This window comes from Otolemur garnettii, unplaced genomic scaffold (assembly GCF_000181295.1).
Source record: "Otolemur garnettii isolate 467f Iridium unplaced genomic scaffold, OtoGar3 scaffold00005, whole genome shotgun sequence".
In the NCBI taxonomy this organism is placed as follows: domain Eukaryota; kingdom Metazoa; phylum Chordata; class Mammalia; order Primates; family Galagidae; genus Otolemur; species Otolemur garnettii.
The window spans coordinates 33,460,164-33,475,567 of record NW_003852400.1 but is presented as its reverse complement, the minus strand read 5'-3'; the positions used below and the strand labels follow the sequence as shown (position 1 = coordinate 33,475,567).

Below are 15,404 nucleotides of genomic sequence, written 5' to 3'. Positions count from 1 at the left end.
AGAAAAAAAGTTCCTTACGCACCATCATTTCAGTTTAGAGTATTCTAAATATGACTCTGTTTTACTTATAGTATTTATTATTGTTTTTACTGTCTTGTTGTTTGTGCATTAATTAGTGGCTTTTTGTGTCAGTTTACAAAGCTCCCTTCAGTAATTCCTATAAGGCAAGTCTAGTGGTGATGAACTCTCTTAGCTTTTGTCTGAGAAAGCTTTTATTTCTCCCTCATTTATAAAAGTTAGATTTCCTAGATAAGATATCCTTTGTTGGCAGTTTCCTACCACACCCCTCCTTCAGCACTTTAAATCTATTATCCTATTTTTCCTGGACCACAAGGTTTCTGCTGAGAAATTCACTGATAGTCATATTGTCAGTCCCTTGTATGTGATGAATTTGTATGTCTTGATGCTTTCAGAATTTCTTTGTCTTTTATTTTTCTTAGTTTGATTATTATGTGCCTTGATTAATTCCACCTTGGAGTGTATTTGATTGGAGACCACTATGCTTCCTGTACCTGGATGTTGGCATCTATCACCATAGTAGGAAAGTTGTCAGCCATTATTTTTTTGAAATTTTTTGATCCATTTTCTCTATTTTCTTATTCTACAATTTCTATTAATATTTGCTCTCTTGCTGATGTTCCATAATTACTATAGGCATTCCTCCTCCTTTTGTGTTTTTGACTGGATCACTTAGCACGTTATGTCTCCCAGCTCACTGATTCTTTCTCCTGCTTGATTGAGTCTGCTGTTAGAGATTTCTATTGAATTTTTCAATTGTTGCCGTATTCTCCCTGTCTAGGTTTCTATCTGGTTGTTTTTATTATTTCTATTTCTTTGTCAAACATTGCTTTTTGAGGTTTTGTTTTTCAAATTCCAGTAAATTTTCTATCTGTTTATTCTGATAGTTCACTTAGCTTATTTATGGGTATTATCTTGAATTATTTTTCTGTCATTTCATTGCTCTCCATTCTTTTAGGGTCCTTTATTGGAGCTTTATTAGTTTTCTTGCTTCTTTGCATTATTGTTTACTCATTTGAGGAAATAGCCCCCTCTTCTGGCATTAGCAGGTATCCTAGAAGAACAAATTCTGAGTTCTAGACATTTTTAAGTCTGTCTCCTATTTATCAGTTTTCCATAGAAAAAGTGGATTGTACACCACATCTAATGTTTTAAATTCAGAATGCATTAAATATCTACATAAAATCTCTTCTAACATAATCGCATGTCAACATAAGATTATTCCTACTTTGTACTTTAGGCTAGGGTTAAAACATCTTCTTTAATCATTTTGTGACTGAAAATCTAACACTTTTTCCTGTTTAACTCAAAAGCATCATTTCAGAGAGAGGTACTACATTTTGCTGATTTCAAAATGTTCTTTCCACCAAGGAAATTGTTTCACATAACTGCAGATATATTTTTCTACTTCCTTATTGGAAAGAAACTCTATAGGCATTAATTCTACCATCTACAACCTTGAGAAGGGAGTTTTTCTGAGTTCAATTCTGAGACAGAGCTTTTCTAGGCTAACATTTTGATAACTAAGACTAATACAAATCAGCACTAGTATTTTTGGCACAGAAATCTTTGTTTTTTTTAATTTTCAGATTAATATGAGGGTACAAATGATAGGCTGCCTCATTTACATTTGTTAGGCAAAGTTCAAGTTGTAGCCCTTCCCCCAGGGGAGTGTGCTGTATTTACCAATGCCCTCCCACCTTTCCTCCCCATCCCCCCTTCCCCTCCCCTGTCGCTCCTCTTACACCCCCAACTTGAATTTGTGTCTTTTTTTTTTTCTCGTGTGGGTGTGACAGCCTTCAGAAGGGGAGAAGATATTGGTACAGAATTTGTTTTTGCATGTTGCAATTCACGGCCATCTTATTGGAAGGAAATATTTTTTATTACAAAGGTAAACAATTTTATATACTAAATACCCACCCATTAACCAACCAATATTCAAAATCCTAGTTGTTAAACCAGGAATCTTTGTTTTAAACTACTCAAAAATATTCTAAAAATAATTCTTTCCACTATATCTATATTCCTACTAAGATGTATTTGAACAGGCCCATTTTAGTTCTCTCTCTCTCTGCATATAGTTTGTAATTTAAAAAATTGAAACTAAATTTTACAGAAAAAACTTTAACCAGTTTTTTAGCTGCTATAGAATTTATCAATATTATTCTACTAATACCTGGGCCATTCACTCAGGAAGTAATGAGAATAAGATTTCTGTCCTTCCCATTATTTATCATGTGTTTTGGAAACAGCACCTGTTGCCCACCAGCACCTGGTATGTTTATGCAGCCTCCCATCTAAGAGGAAGCTGCCTAATGTGTGCCTTTATGCCTTTGGCTTGGTGGGTAAGTAGGGGTTTATTAATGTCCTTTACACTTAACCTGCCAGACCAGGTTTTTCATCATGGGGGTTATAGAACATAAACTCCACATTTTTGACATCCTTTCTAGTTTCTAGGTACAGATACAAGGGTCTTTAATTTTGTTTTTAATTTTAGGAAGTTATTTACATAACAATGTAGCCTTTAAAAACTTTGACATTTTATACATTCTTCTTAGTAAAGTATCACAAGAATGGAAAAATGCTTGTTTCTCAGGTTATGTCTGCTGCCTGTGTTTTTTTCCACTGCAATCTGGCCTGAGCACTGGAGAGTTTGGTTCTTTCCTATCTTTGTTCTCTGTTCCTATTCAGCAGAGCATCTGTGCTACCTTTCAGGATTTTATTAACTAGTCCTTCTTTGTTTATTACTTCTTTCCACACATACTTACTGAGCATCTGTTGTATTGCAGGGCAGTGTTCTAGGCATAGAAAATAAAGGAGCTTAGGGCTGTTGTGTGATGAGTGTTAAGTAATAATCCCAGGTGCATTTTCATTAGTGTGTTGTTATCTAGGCTTTAGAGAGAGCGATTGCATTCAAAGGAGCAAGAGGGAAAAGCTCTTCATTTGGAAAGGGCTGTTTGTTTTTTGAAATCCTATTAATAGGCGATTGCTTTTTCTTGTAGTTTTAGAAATTTACAGTAGGGGACAGTGTGTCACCATTGGATTATTTTCTGCCATATCCTCAAAATGTGTACAAAAAGGAAATTTAATCTCAAATCATTTTGATTGCTTTATTAATGATCTTATAAATATAACAAGCCTGTTTAAGGTTTAATAAGTTTACCATTTTGGTTTTTGTCTTTTGCATATGTTGTAAATAGAGATAGGTGTGCATATATATATCTATAAGTGTGTGCATATATCACCAGATATAGCTAGAACACTTTAGTTTGTTGAGCGTTTAAAATTTGTGACATTTAGAGAATTTTTGTTTAATTTCACAGAAACACGAGTGGCATAGGATATTAATATGAATCTCTAAGAAACTTGAATTTCAGGAGAGTTCTCTAACTCATGGAAATTGAATTAGGCTTTAGGTATGGAATTTGCTGAGACAATGCAAGGTTTACCCTTCAAGAAGCACTGTGTAATCTCCTGAGATGTCTAACACACACACACACACGCATATACTTTATAGTTTTCCTTTTAGCAGAGTACGTTGTGTTGTTTAGGAGTGATGTGCATGGAGGATAAATATCTCTAAAATATTTCCTTTCGGGTTGTCTATAAAGATTTAGAGAACAATGACGTCATAGCTTTTCCTGCTATTCTTTGAAGCAGCATTCTACAAAATCCACATAAATTTGATTCTAACAGTGCACCATAAATTTGTTTATACTTCTGTAATTCAAGTTCTGAGATCTGTGTAGTAGTAAAATAGTGAGATTTAATGTTTTTAAAATACACTTTTTAAAAAGTTCTTCAAATTTAAGTAGTCCAAGAAGTTTCTGCAAAAGTTGTCTTTTGAGAATATCGAAAGGGATGGCAAGTAAGGAAGGAATTCTGAAGGCACAGGCATCACAGAAAATTGACCACTTATGAACTTGGGAGGTGTGGCTTATTCGGAACTTACTTTTGAACTGCGGGCATTACTTGACCAAATTTTGAGGTGGCAGGTGGAAAAGGAGGCAAAAGAAGAGTTTCTATGAAGTATGGAGATGCCACTGTCACCCCCAAGCTTCTGAAAAGCTAATGAAATCTCTTACTTTCCTCAATTTCTCAAAAGCTTGCCAAAAGCTTAGAGGTCCCATGAGAATTTCTCATCACAACTATTCTGCTCAAGATGATACAGATACGATCACTGTAAGGAAACCAGCCCCCAAACAACAAGACACACATGCAGAAAGACTGCAGTAAGGGATTTCATTTATAAGACTTCATAACTATGGAGTAAATTTCGAATTATTTTATGTGTTTAAAAGATAATGGTAATTAGAATTTTTGTTCCTCTTTTATCTGAGTAGAGTATATTTAACCTTAATCTTGAAATTATAGGTAATAGAGAAATAGCTAAATAAAAGTTTCTAGGTAAAACTCATGCTGAATTCAAATCCTAAGTAATTCAGTTCGAGGATTTAGAAAATTAAGAATATTCTACATTGGTATTATTTTGTTGTTCTTTCTAATAGTCTTAAAATCCTGATCTTAAGAAACTCTTTACCATCTCAGTGAACATTTTTTTTGGACAATTTTTTTGTCATTGCTTTTAATTTTGTAATATTTTTCTTAACATCTAAATCAGCAGAAAGATAAGACTTTATGATTTTGGGGGGGGGGCTCTTGTTGAAAGCTAGAATTTTCACGCAAAACAGTAATTTTTTAAATAGATTTCGAGGATATTTTACCCAGAGAAATGTTCTCTAGAAATTTGGACAATGTTCTGTATAATTGATTTTATATGAAAAAATATCAAGTTTAGTTCCCTGAATTTAAAGTCTTAAAAATAAATTATAGGATAATTTTTTCTGGTGAAAGGAAAGAAATTTGATTCTTATGGAAATTTTGAAAATGCAACAAAGCATAGAGAAGAAAGAGAAATTGCCATTCATTCATCATCCCAAAAAACCCAAAAATGTCTTCTTAACATTTTAATATTTTTTATATTTTTATATTTTCTCTCCAGTACTTTTTTCCTTTATGGCATTTTTTTTTTTTTTTTTTAAGAGACAGAGTCTCACTTTATCGCTTTCGGTAGAGTGCTGTGATGTCATAGTTCACAGCATCCTCCAAATTCTGGGCTTAGGTGATTCTCCTGCCTCCTAAGTAGCTGGAACTACAGGTGTCTGCCACAATGCCCGGCTCTTTTTTGTTGTAGTTTGGCAGGGGTCAGGTTTGAACCTACCACCCTAGGGTATGGGGCCAGCACCCTACCCAATGAGCTACAGGTGCTACCCAATGGCTGGTTTTTATTTTTGCTATATATAATTGAAAACAAGAAAAAGAATGAATACTGTATTTCAAACAGAAGTTAAATTTTTATTGTTTTGTAAGCAGTAGAGTTTGAAATTATAAAAGTTTTAAAATTGGACCTCATTATGGTGTAAATAAGATAATAAAATATGTAATGACATCTATGGCAGAGATTTAGGTTTAAGAGAAAATATGGACTTTAATACATCTCATAGCAATAAATAATCTCCTGCTTTTCTTCAAATTGTACAATGTCTGGAATCCGGTAATGCATCATAGCTCACTGTAACCTTGAACTCCTGGACTCAAACAATCCTCCTACTTCAGCCACCCAGGTAGCTAAGACTATAATTGAACTCTACCATGCCAGACTGATCCAGGTTGGTCTTAAACTCCCGACTTCAAGAAATCCTCCAGTCTTGGCTTCCCAAAGCATTGGAGTTAAAGGCAGGAACCATCGTGCCCAGCCCTCTTTTTATTTTTATGTGTGGATATGCAAACACTGGTGTGCCTTTGTTTATAGTTTATACTGTCTAGGTAAACTTGAAGCCTAGGGATTAATGTTGCTAGAGTTACAGATGTAAATAAACTGGTAATAAATTTAATTTCAGCAGTTTTTTTTTCTTTTAATGTGGAATTTTGAGTGCCTGCTTTGCTTAAAATACCTTTGTAAAGTCATGCATATCATGTTTACGTGCCACTGTAACAATCAGTCATTTTTTTGTTCCCAAAGTGTTTTCTTGTCCATTCTGGGCTCATCAGTTTTGCCTCTTCTTTCTCTCATCTTTTGGTTTCACCCCCTTCAGGAATCATTACAGCATTACTTGATCTTGCCGTGCTGCGAATTCCCATATCTTTCAGTGCCCAGTAATAGGGATATTACCTATAGTCTAGTCTTGTACATAGTTATGTACATTACATTACATTGCATTACTAGGAATGGGGTTGACATTTTTAAATTCTTGTTTGTTTCATGAAATAAATATTCCCAATGAATTGGCTGCTGGGATAACTATGGGATATAATATAGTTTCCGAAAATTTCCAGGCAGGTTTCTTGATGAGAGAGGCATCGATAAGGAAGGAAGAAATAGGAAAGTGAAATGGTAATAGGAGCATGATGTATTATAATGATTATAATAAGTCACCGTTTTTCCTCTGTTTTAGTTTGGATTATTCTTATATCAATCTTTAGGATCATTAATACTATCTTCTGCTCTGCCTATCCAATATTAAACCAGTGCAATTAATTCTTAATTTTAAATTTTATATTTTGTAATTCTAAAATATTCTATATTATAGATCCCTATTCCAGGCTGAAAATTTCCATTTTCCTCAACATTTTCATCTTTAGCTCTTTCTTTATATGTTATCATAGTTACTTTTAAATCTTCACATATTGATTACAATATTGTATCATTTTTGAATCAGCTTAATTGATGATGTATTGTTTATTAAGTAATATACATATAGATCATGAATACATTTATGCATATGTGGGGTACAATGTGTTGATTTTTTTATGCAATCTGACATGCTTACATCAAATCAGTCAACATAGCTTTTGCCTCATTTACTTAATTTTTATGTTAAGACATTTATGTTCTACACTTGACAGATTTGACTTGTACCCTTGCAATATGCTCCATAGGTGTGGTCCCACTTTTTATCCTCTCAGTATCAAACCTCTCCCCTCCCCTTCCTTCTCACTCCATTTCTCTCCTTCATCCTGATGATTATGTATTATAATAAGGGGTTATTATTTTGCTTCTTTGCTTTCTGCCTCTTTGTTAATCTAGTAATAGTTGATTGTATGACATACTTTAGTTGAAAGTATTATAAAGCCTCTTCTACATAATTTTCACTTCCTTCAAAGAGTGTAAAAATTTGTTATAGCAAGCAGTTGTATTATAGGGAGACCAACTTGATCTAGTATAAGTTGTTTAAGCTTTCTTAAGTCAGGTCTAGTTAAGTTTTTCCTTTCATTCCCAGCCTACAGTCATCATCTTTCAGAGATCTCAACTGGCTGGAATCACTAGGGTCTTTTCATTTTGGCTGGACTCAGATATAACTTCTTTTCCTCAGCGCTGTGAGTCCTTGAAATTTCTCCTCAGCTCCCAGCTTCCCAGCAGTTATTCTCTGCAATGTCTTATGGAGTCTCTCCCTGGGCGCACACAGGTGGGAGCTGCCCAGGACCAAAAGATGAACAGATTTGTAGGACTTCTCTGCAACTCTGTCCTGTCAGGAACTCTGTGGAAATCCAAGCTACCTTGATAGTTCTAAATTATAATCTGTGTCTTTCCTACCCAGAGATACTGCCATTATTCCTTTGGCTTCTGTTTCTCTTCTTTGTGGCTTAGAAAAATGCTCTCAACAAAACTGCTGGAGTGAATGCCAGCTAGACAGCTCTTCTGTCAAGAAAGATAGACATGCATTTGCTACTGTCTAAGACCTGCGAACAATATTTTCACATACAGTTTTCTGGATTTAATAATTATCTGTGGTAAGAAGGTAATATATATGCTGTCATAGTTGAAATCAGCATACTCCATAAAAATGATAATTTCAACAGCTCTTATTTCTGAACATTTCCTAGACATCAGTGCTTTACACGTCTCATCGAATATAGTATACACACAAAAAGATCTGTTTTTCTATTTTTAAATTTTAAAAAATCTAAATTTGCTCAAACATCACTTTTCAAAGCCAGTATATAAATGCCAGCAATCTGACTTTATAACCTATGCTCTTCTCAATTGCATAAGTGATTAAAGGAATATTATATTTTAAGAAATACACAAAGTGGCCCGTGCACACACCCCAAATATTACCTCTGCAACTCAAGTATTATAAATCTGGTACAGAAACATTTTTAAAACCAAGAAAAAAATTGCTTTTTAAAAAGGAATACACTTAGTTTTTTAGATATACAGAAAAATTAAAAGTATAGTATAGAATTCCCATGTACTATGCACGAAGTTTCTTCTATTATTATCTTTTATTAGTATGATACATTTGTTACAATTAGTGAACAATTAATGAATTGATGTAATACTGTTAACAAAGTCCATAGTTTATTCAGATTTTCCTAGTTTTACTTGAAGTAGTTTTCTCTTCCATTATGACATATTACTTTTAGCTCTCACACCTCTTTAGGCTTCTCAAGTCTCTGACAGTTTCTCAGATTTTTTTTTTTGTTTTTGATGACTTGGACAGTTTTGAGGAGTCAAACTATCAGGTAGTTTTGTCAAGTATATTGTTTAATAGAATATCCCTGTATTGGAATTCTTCTGATATCTTTCTTATGGTTAGACCTGGGTTATGGGTTTTTAGGAGGAAGATTGCAGAAGTAAATGCCATTTCTTAGATATACAATGAAGCTACAGGTCACCAAAACCTGTGGGACACTGCAAAAGCCATCCTAGGAAGGAAATTAATCACGTTACAGGCTTACATATGGAAAATAGAAAGAGGGCACATCAACAACCTAATGAGTTATCATAAGAAAATGAAAAAAGGAGAAATCTAATCCCAAAACTGGCAGAATAAAAGAAATAACTAAAATAAATCAGAAATTAATGAAATTTCATTAATGAAATTTCTGATTTCATTGAAATCAAGGAATCAGAAAATTAATAAAACAAAAACTTAGTTCTTTGAAAAGATAAATAAAATCAGTAAAACTTTGGCCAGATTAACTAGAAGCAGAAAAGTAAAATCTCAAATAATCTCAATCAGAAACAAAAAAAGGGGAAATAACAGACACCACAGAGATATAAGAGATTATCTCTGACTACTACAAAAACTATGCCCCAAAATTTGACAGGAGGAAATGGATCAATACCTGGAATCATGCCATCTTCCTAAACTTAAATCAGGAAGAAATAGTTCTCTAGAACCCTAATATCAAGCATTGAGATAGCAGAAACAATAAAAATACTTCCAACAAGGAAAGCTCCGGACCAAATGTCTTCACATCAAAATTCTATCAAAGCTTTAAAGAAGAGCTTGTACCTGTACTATAGAACCTATTCCAAAACATTGAGAAGGAAGGAACATTCTCCAACACATTCTATGAAGCAAACATCACCTTGATTCCCAAACCAAGAAAGGTCCCAACTTAAAAGAGAATTACAGCCCAATTTCACTAACGGATATTGATACAAACATACTGAATAAAATTGTAGCTAATAGATTACAGCTACACATTAAAAAAATTATACATCATGATCAAGTAGGATTTATCCCAGGGATGCAAGACTAATTTAACATATGCAAATTCACAAATGTAATCTGCCATATCCATAGAAGAAAAAACAAAGACCATATGGTCCTCTTAACAGTTGCAGAAAAAGCATTTGATAAAATTCAGCATCTTTTTCTAACAAGAACATTTACGAAAATAGGCAGAGGTGGCACCTTTCTTAAGCTGATCGAAGCCATCTGTGGCAAACCCAACTAATATCATACTGAGTGGAGTAAAACTGAAAGCTTTTTCCTTTGAAATGGAACCAGACAAGGATGTCCACTATCACCACTACTATTCTACATAATTCTGGAAGGTCTAGCCATGTAGTCAGGCAAGAGAAAGAGATAAAGGGCATCCAAAAGGAGGCAGAGAAGGTCAAACTGTCACTCTTTGCTCATGATATGATCTTATACTTAAAGAACCCCAGAGACTCAACCACAAGACTCCTGGAAGTGATCAAAAAAATACAGTAATGTCTTCGGGTATAAAATCAATGTACACAAATCAGTAGCCTTCATATGTGCCAATAATAGCCAAGTCGAGAAGTTAATCAAAGACACAATTCCCTTCAAAGTGCTTCAAAGAAAATCAAATACCTACGAATGTACCTAACAAAAGAGGTGAAGGACTTCTACAAAGAGCATTTTTAAACCCTAAGAAAAGAAATAGCAGAAGACATTAACAAATGGAAGAACATGCTCTTGGCTGGGAAGAATCAACATTGTTAAAATGTCTATCCTACTTAAAGCAATCTACTGATTCAGTGCAATCCCCATTAAAATACCAACATCATACAGTGAAGATTTGGAGGGGAAAAAGTTCTTCATTTTGTATGTAACCAGAAAAAAACTCATATATCCAAGACAGTTTTTAGTAATAAAAACAAAGCCAGAGGCATTACTCTACCAGACTTTAGGTTATGTTACCAGTTCAGAGTGATCAAAGCCGCATGGTATTGGTACAAATAGAAGTATGGAGCTGAATAGAAAATCAAGAGTAGAAATTAGTCTCTTATAGCCATCTGATCTTTGATAAATCAAACAAAAGCATATAGTGGAGAAGAGAATCCCTATTCAACAAATGATGCTGGGAGAACCTGATAACCCCATGTAAAAGACTAAAACTGGACCTGCACCTTTCACCACTTACAAAAATTGACTCAAGATGGAAAAAGATTTAAATCTAAGACATGAAATGATAAAAATACTAGAAGAACATGCGGGAAAAACTCTCGATGATGTCACCCTGGGAAAAGACTTTATGACAAAGACTTCAGTGGCAAAGGCAACAAGAAAAATAAACACATATGACTTAATTAAACTGAAAAGCTTCTGCACAACTAAGGACACAACAATCAAAGCAAAAAGACAACCTTCGGAACAGGAAAACATATTTGCATGTTATGAATCTCACAAAGACTTGATAATTAGGATCTATAGAAAACTCAATCAACAACAAAAAAGCAAATAATGCCATTTATCACTTGGCAAGCTATATGAATAGAACCTTCTCTCAGGAAGACAGATGAATGGCTAACAAACACATAAAAAAATGCTCAATGTTGGGTGGCACATGTGGCTCAAGGGAGTAGGGTGCCGGCCCCATACGCTGGAGGTGGCAGGTTCAAACCCAGCCCCAGCCAAAAACTGCAAAAAAAAAAAATGCTCATTGTCCCTAATCATCAGAGAAATCCAAATCAAAACCGCTCTGAGATATCAACTAACATCAGTGACAATAGCCCATATCACAAAGTCCCAAAGTTGTAGATGTAGGACACTTTTACACTGTTGCAGTGGGACTTTTACACTGTTGCAGTGGGACTGACTGCAAACTAATACAATGTCTTTGGAAAGAAGTATGGAGGACCCTCAAAGAAGTCAAATTAGACCTCCTATTTGATCCCACAATCCCATTACTAGGCATCTATATAGAAATGCCTATATGCCTCTGGCCAAAAAAGCCATTTGATAGAGAGCAGTGAAAAGACTTTGTGCAGGCATACTTGTAAGAAATTGAGGCAGAATCCCATGTGGCCAGGTTGGTTGTGGGCCTAACATGACAAAGACTTTGGCTGGAATAGCATTTCCAGACTGTGTTAAGGAATTAGGGTTGACTTTATAAGGCCAATGAAAGAGCCCTTTGGAAAACTGGGTAGGTACCCATCAATAACCTTTCCTGATCTGTGGTAAGTGATGAAGGTCGCTTGCTGATGGGTCTGGGAATGGTAATGTGCTAGGGGAACCTCAAGAGAAGAGGAATTTACCCAATACATATAGGTATCTAATGGCACAGATGAAACCCGGGCTCATGAAAGGCTTTTGAGAAGTCCAGCCTGACAATTCCTTATAAAAGGCTCCAGCAAAAACATTCTGACCTAAGGCCTACAATGGGAGCAGAGGTTTGCACACAAATTCCTGTATGCCCAAGAAATTTCTCTATGCTTTGCTTAAAAATTTTAAGTAACTGCCTCCAAGTGGCATGGTCAGTAAAACAGACATTCAAATTGCCTCTTTCTCCCATAGGCTCATGCTTCATCAGATAAGATCAAAGAAAGTAATAACTGACAACATGTTCTTCATTAAGTTATGTTAAACCTGGTTATGTTGAAAGGGTTATGCTTAAAGGTGTATGTTGGGTGGATTAGCAGATTACTAGAGAGGAGCTACTTATAGGGCGGGTGGTCATAAGATGTTTAAATGGATTAGTGAGGTCATTGCTGTATAGTGCGCATGCACAAGATTGCTTATATAAACCAACAGCAAATAAAGAAGGCTCACCATTTTGCCTGAGCGAGCAGATGGTCACCTTTATTTAAAACACAATTTCAATAAGCGTGCTTATTCTTTGCAACATTGCTTTTCTGTGAGACCCTTACAGCAACACATCTGCCAGAAGAAAAAGATATAGTTCTATCATAAAGACATTTTCACTAGTTGAGTTTATTGGAGCTTGATTTACCATTGCCAAGTTGTAGAAACAACCTAAATCCCCACCAACCCAGGAATGGATTAACAAGCTGTGGTCTCTGTATACCGTGGAATACCATTCAGCCATTTAAAAAGATAAAGATTTTAGATCTTTTGTATTAACCTGGATGGAGTTGAAACATATCCTCCTTAGTAAAGTATCACAAGAAAGGAAAACCAAATATCCAATGTACTCAGTACTAATATGAAACCAATAGATGATATAATACATGTCCAAATAAGAGAAAAACTCAGTTCAATTCAAGTTGGAGGGAGGGGGAATAAGGGACGGGGTAGAGGGAAGGAGGGGGTTGGTGTGCTCTCACTTAATAACACAACTTTGGGGTGTGGGATACAACTATAAGAGGAACTCTGTCTAACAAAGGCAAATATTATAACCTAGTTGTTTGTACCCTCACAGTAACCTGAACTTTAAAAAAAAAGAAAAAGGAAAAACAAAACAACAAAATAACCTAGTGTTTTGCATGTTTCTGGCAGCAGGAAATGCTTTTACAAGATCTATTTGAGTTTGCATTTTTTTCTGTCTGTGTTATCAGTACTGTTCTAGACATATGAAATTTTGAGATGAGTTACAAATCTACAAATTGCATGAATATCTGATCTTTGTACATACTGGAATTTTGTTACTATATGTTTCTCACTACCTTGTCTAGTCAGCTTTTTAATTTCCATGTTTTTCAAGGTAAAAGGATTAATAAGTTCAAGCAGAGGTGGAAAATAGATATTTGATGGAACAACATAGTTACTTGTCACAGAATTCTAACTTTACAAAATAAAGCCTATAAAGAACTGCAGAAGTAAATTAATATGCAAAAGAAAATCTTAAATCTTTATTAACTAAGTACATGTAAGTTAGGGAGCTATTAAAATGAGAATAAAAGATTTTTGTTAAGGTACAACATGTGATTTTTCGAGCCCTGGGATCTTAAACAGTTTTCCCTTAATCCCTTCATTTGTTTCTGTACAGTTTTCATTATGAAAACTAAAAACTGGATTGGAGACGCTTTCTTTATTGTTACCTTTATTCGGTCTCAATTTAATAATTGAGACTTGAGCGTAGAGGTGTATTTTAGACCCTACAGTACAAGTAATTGATCAATGAGCATGACAAATGCATATCAATAGTCAGTTTGTATTTTCCTCAGTTTTAAAATAGTTATTTCTATGTTTATGAATAATGTGATATAGATGATATCTACTCTTATCTAAAGAAGCATATTTTCAGCCAAAACATATTAGCTTTAGAGTGATTTGATTATATGTGATTTAGGTATTGTGATATTCTGAAAACTAGAACAGCATTTGAGATCCAATTTTGAAATATGAAGAGCCCACTTTCAAGTACCACAGCAGCCACCCTTCAGTTCCTGGAGGATCTTCCCCACCTCCACCTTTAGAAAATGATCAGATAAATTGATGGGAATAAGCAGCTTAAGCAGAGGTGGTCTCTCACCTTCACTCTCACAGCTGAGGAACCCAGTTTAGACAGTGGAGGCCTACTGGTAGTGATGAGGCTTCCTTATTTATGTATGGATTGATTGATTGATGATTGTACTATTGCCAGGCTTCAGGCAAAATATGCAAATAGGAGTAAACAAAGTAACCAAATAGCAGTCAATGTCAACAAATCAATTCAACCCAAAGGGTGATTATATCTCTATCCCGGCCAGAGCCTGCTTTCCTTAAACCTGGTGTGATTTATGGAGTGCTACCATGTGTTAGGCATTGAGCTAAGTGTTCCATATTCAAAACTAAAATGAAAAATTCTTTACATCAAAAGCTTATCTGGTAGAATAAATGGTTAACTAAAAAGACTATTAAAATGCTGTGTGCTAGAGGAATTCACAGCTGTGGAAACATAGTTGCCCCACCCAAACTGGGCTGGAAGATAGGAGTCAGGATAGTTTTCAGGAGTCACTGATACCTGGGTTGAACCACCAAGAGTAATTAGGGTCAGCTAAACTGGGATGGGTGTGGGAAAGCTTTTCTGGCAAAGGGATTAGCTGGAGCGAAAGAATTCAAGCACAGAAAAATACCATTCTCCCAGCCATTTTCCGTGTGTCTAGGAGAATTGAGTGATTTTAAGAAAATGTCAAGAAAGAGGCTGGAAAGGTAGAAGACTTTTTGTTACCAGGTAAAGGATCAGACCTTATCTTGAGGTTTAAAGGTATTAACCAGAGGATTTTAGGCTGGATAGTGATGTGATCAGATCTCATTTTAAAATAAGTATGTTGACTGCTGTATAGGAAATGGAGTTGGAGAGGAAGAGGCTTTAGGGAGACTGTTCCTGAGAGTGTTGCAGTAACTAAGGACAGAGGTGTTATGGGGCGGGGCATTTTGAGTGGCCTTATTCTTAACATCTCAGCCTGGTATACATGGATGTGAGGAACAATAAGAAAGGAGAAGCAATACGTCCTTCTGGTGATACACTGGAATATGGGATAAGGCATTAAGGGTGATACCGAAGTTTAGAAATTGGTTACCGGGTCCCTCTTTTTAAAGTGTTGATAGCATGAACAGGTCTCAGTTCACAGCACAGAGACCTAGAGGGTCTAGGGTCTCCCGAGGGGGTCTACCCTTTAATACCCCGGAGAGTATTAGCGCTTTTCCACTTTCCTTTTCCCTTCACAGAATCTCCCTGTACTTTCAAGAAACCTGAATAATTAGCAGAAACAGATTTTCATGGCCAATATGATTTCAGAAGCAACTTGTGAAATAACTCATTTCACATATTTGCCTGATCCTCACTTCAGAAACAGCAAGCAAGGTTTTTTTTCTCCTCACACCAGTGCTCAGATACAGTTCGTAGCAAAGTTGGAGAATACTCAGAAACGATATGGAGAAAAGCCGTGCATCATCCTT

General features: G+C 35.3%; 1 protein-coding gene across 1 annotated transcript in view; it reads left to right on the top strand.

Annotated features, from left to right (window-relative positions):
• ISPD (isoprenoid synthase domain containing) overlaps positions 1-15,404 on the top strand; it is a 308,561-nt gene that overhangs the window by 292,180 nt on the left and 977 nt on the right. The gene's annotated exons all lie outside the window — the stretch shown is intronic.